The sequence below is a fragment of the Rhinolophus sinicus genome, linkage group LG12, assembly GCF_036562045.2.
Source record: "Rhinolophus sinicus isolate RSC01 linkage group LG12, ASM3656204v1, whole genome shotgun sequence".
Classification (NCBI taxonomy): Eukaryota; Metazoa; Chordata; class Mammalia; order Chiroptera; family Rhinolophidae; genus Rhinolophus; species Rhinolophus sinicus.
Genome location: NC_133761.1, coordinates 63268729 through 63273893, shown reverse-complemented (window position 1 = coordinate 63273893; position 5165 = coordinate 63268729). Strand labels below are relative to the sequence as shown.

At 34.3% G+C, this 5165-nt stretch overlaps 1 long non-coding RNA gene across 1 annotated transcript; it reads right to left on the bottom strand.

Moving 5' to 3' along the window:
- Positions 1 to 978: 978 nt before the first annotated feature.
- On the bottom strand, positions 979 to 4721 carry LOC141567851 (uncharacterized). The gene is made up of 2 exons (XR_012490747.1): positions 4123 to 4721; positions 979 to 2741 (listed from the first exon to the last, which is right to left on the bottom strand). It is a non-coding gene; the product is annotated as an uncharacterized LOC141567851 (long non-coding RNA).
- Positions 4722 to 5165: the final 444 nt, after the last annotated feature.

Sequence of the window (5165 nt, the reverse complement as noted above, 5' to 3'; positions counted from 1 at the left end):
ACATATGCATGGAACTTTGAAGATACAAATTTCACTGAATAAAGATGTAATTTCCAAAGTTTTAAAAAGATTATTGCTTTATTATCTGATAAATGCAAAATAACATGGGCACAGTTTTCCTTTTTGCTAAAGCATATACTGAGCCCACCACACAATTTGGCCCAGGAAGAACTGACCAAGTACATGGTTCTCTATGTACACACAATGTCGATACAATAATTTGCTACAATACATATGTATGTTGAGCTTTTGGCTCTAGTTACGCCCCCCTTTAGTGGACTTATCCCCTTGAATGCTTACTAAGAAAATGGATAATTTATCTTTACATCCTCCATTTTCCTACATGGTTCTAGCTTAGAGATGTTTTCAACAAATATTTGTTGAATGAATTAATGGAATTCAATTTCTACATGATTCCATTTGTAAAATGTGTATGTCCATATATGAGCTACATAAAATATATAATTTCTAGAAATTGCCTAAAACTATATGCTTATATAGTCATGTATTACATACTTTGCAACATATTTCATATAGATTTATATATTTTATGAAGTAATACAGCATATATCATATAAAATTATATGTATTATGTAAAATATATGTCATGTTCTATTCTTATGGTAAAGTTAGATATCAAATTATAAAATTTAATTTCCCCTTACATTACTTGGCTATATATTTTCCAAGAAATATTGAGAAACAAAAAATGTAGGACGTCAATACCACATGATAAATAAAAAATAAACTCTTATTATACTAATGCTATTAGTCAGGGTTCTCCAGAGAAACAGAACCAACAGGATAGATAGATAAATAGATGGGTAGATGATGGATAGTTTGATGGATAGATATAGATATATAGATATAAATATAGATAAAAATATTTATTTTAAAGAATTCACTCAGGTCAGTTTGTGTTGATGTGTTCTGCCACTTAAGGCAGAAAACCTAATTGCTGCCTTCAGGGTGGGATGATTTATTTTTTTTTAAATCATGAGGTAAACAGAAGCATGATTTGTTCCTCCTGGAGCTGTCAACTGAACAATGCCAGGAATTAATTCAAGAAACGTTCTTTTATCCCAAGAAACCCTCTTTTTGGTGTTACTCCTGATGTTAGTAACAAGGAGATCTATTTACTTATGACAGAAGATTAAAGGCTAAAGGACTATTGAGGGATTTCTCATCACCTGCTCTAGAACTGAACTGTGAACTCTTTAAAGATAAACACTTTTATGCTGTTTCTGGACAAATGCTTGGCGTATAAGAATTTCACAGTAAACTCTTGTGCAAATGAGCTATGGACAAATAAATCAGTATTTTTTTCTTTTGCATCCTAGGTAGATTTGTAAAGGAATAGTACTAGTGTACATGAATTGAACTTTGCTGTGTTTGCAGAATCATTCCACGCATTGACTTAAGAGATTTATCCAGAACATGTAGAAATTGAAAGATTATTTCTTTTTTCAGGCATCTATGATGATACGCTACATCTCATTTCTTCCCACTATGACTTGTCTATAGAACTAAATGACAACAGGCAAAACCCGTTTCCCCCTTTTTTTTCTAATCAGATCAAATAAACAAATAGAACAAATGGCAAGAGAAAAATAGCATTCATTGCATAACCTCTGGTAATAGTTTTCAAAGAAAAGAAAGTCTTCCAACGTGGACTTTGGCATGGTATAACAGTAACCTTTAAAAATGCCCTTTTTCTTTGCATTGGCATTCTGCAGTGCATCAAAAAGTAAATTTGAGTTAATGACATGTAATGCCTAGTTGACAATTGGACAATGGCAACACTGCCATTAAGTGACCTAACTCTAGTTTTATAAGCAGTAGCATTTACTTTTACATGATGATGGACAAGTCATATAATTAGCATGAGCTTTTCCAAGTATAACTATAAAGCGATTGTAACTGAAAATAGTCTATTTCTCAAACACCTTTGCTGAGTTACAGACTTTCATAGTATTTCTCATCACCTAGTATTAAACTTTAGCATATAAATTGGACATTTCTCAAACTTAAGTGTTAATTGATGAGATTGGATGGTAAAGAAAAGGAAGGGAAACTGCATATAAAATATATTTTGCACAGTATAATTTGTTTTACTTAAAATCGCCATGTGATTAAAACAAATTCATCAACTACAACTGAATGTATGTGAGGCAAACCTTCTAATTTTTAGACTTAGTTAATTTTTAGAAAATTTTTTGTGAAGTCCATCAACTGGTCCTTTTTTTTTTTTTTAAGTGAAGACGGGCAGAAGAGCAGGTCGTTTCTTATGTCCAGTTATGCTTCTCTCTTCAGCCATTAAGCGTGGATTTTCTTTCCAGCTTTATAGAGATATAATTGACATATGCAGTTGTGTAAGTTAAAGGTGTACATGTGATGACTTGATATACCGAGGATGCCAAAAAAAGGTATACACGTTTTAAGAGATGTTAACACTTTGGTCAGTGTTGCTCAAGCAGCAGTTCGCCATAATCAGAAGTGTCTGGACGCTGATGGTAACCACTTTGAGCACCTCTTATTGCAGAAGTCAAACGTGATTTGTATTCATCTTTTGTTATCGATATATATTAATACAGTTTTTTCCTTTCTTAAAATGTGTATGTGTTTTTTTGGCGCCCTCTGTTTTTGGCACCACAATGAGGTTAGTTTACAATTCAGCACTGTACGTAGTTACCATTCTGTGTGCTGAGTCTTCAACATGGAATGCACACATATGAGGAGTCCTAAAGAGCATCCAAAGAGAGAATATTAGAACTTCAATTTATCATTAGTTTTACTTAAAAATGAAGACACACACAAAGGTTTAGTATGAAAATAATACAGATTAAAGCTGGTGGCTTCAGTTTGTGCAAAGTAAAATTTAAAGCTATATTACTTATTATTTTTACTATTTAATTTCAACAAAACTGACTTTCACAAAATGGACAAGTTGTTTAAAAAGATTCCTGCCAAAAAACTGCAGATGGGAGATAATTGCCAGAGCTGTCATCTCAGTTTCTTTCCAGGCGTGTATTGGGTGGGTCAGTAAAAGCCAAAGCATTCGAATCTAATTGTACTATTGCATGGTACCTGACATTTATTTTTAAAAATAATCACATTTTATTAGGCTTTTCTTGGTAAATATGACTTTTTTACCCCACAGTGAGTGAGAAAGAAATTCATACCAATGAGGGAGCATTATTTTGAAGATAGATATTTGGAAATACTTTGTTGCAAATATTTCACCCATAAAAACTCTCATTGCTAATCACATAAAAAAGATTTAGAAACCATTTTCTAACCAGTTCATAAGAATAACTCACTCAAGGAATAGAGGAATATAACATAAAGCTAAATTTCAACAAAATCTTAGCCTAATTACATATGGATTGAAAAATCTGTGTCATGATTATTACTGTGGTCAGTGGTACATTCCTTCTGTTTGTATGTAAGTGATTTCAAGGTATTTTATTAAGCTAAAATGATATTGTCAACTGCTAAACCCAAGTCCCAAAATATACTCAGGGAAAAACAAACAAACAAAACTTTAGGTGGCTATAATAAATATTCTGAGGCATTTTCAGAAACAAAGTTTCTGTACACTTAACCAGTAAATGATTTATTAAAGTATTTGAGTCATTTTTGAAGAATTATATTTTGGGTATATTTTTAAAAGTGTGCAATTTATTAGCTCAATCACATGTGAATATAATGTGAAATAAGTATATTTACTGAGAGTGCATGCTCAATTTCTTTTTTCTTTTTCCTCATCTGAATGAGTATTCAGAAAAGTCTGGAGACCACCAGAAACAACCTCCATAAAGAGACACTTAATTATACAGCTCTGGGAATGAAGATTTCTTCTTTCTTTTCTGCAACATATTTTGTAATTCACCCACCTTTAACCTCTGGTTTCATTCTCCTCTGTTCTTTAAAAATCACCGTCTTTCCTTTCTACTTCCTTCCTGGGTTATTCCTTCCATCCTTGTCAGGAATGCCTCATTGTCACTTGGGTTTGAAAAGTGTTCTAATACTCTTTCATCTGCTTCTCCAGTTGGAGACCACAACTAGTCAGGGAGCACATAATTGGCACGTCCCTCAGGCAATGAGACAAACATAGCTTACCTGCAGGTCACTGGAACAGGTCCCTCGGTATCCATTCCCCGGGAAGATCTAGTTGAACTATTTTTTCCTTCTTCACCTTCTGTGAAGGCAGCTCATAAACTCCTTCAGTTGATTTTCTCCCCCTCATCAGGTAATCTCTGCGTTAGTAAAGGACGCTAATTTGCAGAAATGTATCAGACTCCATCCTTTTAGGTAATTGCAGCAGATACACCGAGAGACGAGGGATATGTCAAAATCTCTCACTCCGGAGATAAGAGGGAGTAGGTCTCTGGTTCTGAGAGGTTTGCTTGCAGCTTGACTCTTAAAAACTTTGTATTTTTAAAAATAAGTGTTGCCAACAGATTTTACTGAGAAGGGCTTGGTCATTACATTTTGCCAGTTAATTTATGGTTTAAAAGGTTTATATAAACGAAGTATGAATTGAGATAAAGCTCATGAATTAAAAGTAACTGGGTGAACTAAATACCTTTACACCTACGTACACGCACATCCACACATGCGCACATACAAACACACTGATCTAACTAACTTGAATGAGAAAAAAAGAAATAGTAGAAAAGGAAGGAATACCTCCTTTGTCTTTTTTCCCCTCTCCTGTGACAATGCTATTCATCATGAATGAAAAGCAGAGGTGCAGATATTGGAGGGAGCTTCTGCCTGGAAATCCAAGACATACACGGGAGCTTACCAGCCTCACAGATGGAAAGGCCCCTGAAATGACTGGCACTCCATTGGGGTTGTGCTCCATAAAAAAATCAGCACCAACAGGAATAGACAAACACAGTTGAAGTCTTAGGAGAGAATTACGGGATGTGAGTTGAAAAGATACTTGATTAGTTATGCTGAATATCTTCCTTCCCTGTGGGGTTGGGGGAGGTGCTTTCAGAAGCTGTCCACATGTGCTGTCCCTCTAAAGGGGTGGCTAGGTCTCTGCCATGTCTTATCGATGCCGTAAAACTGCATGAAAATAAAAATGCAGGCAATCGTTTGACCGCTTAATTTTTATGGTGTTTAACTTTGTTCTGCAGTTGTAAAAAAAAAAA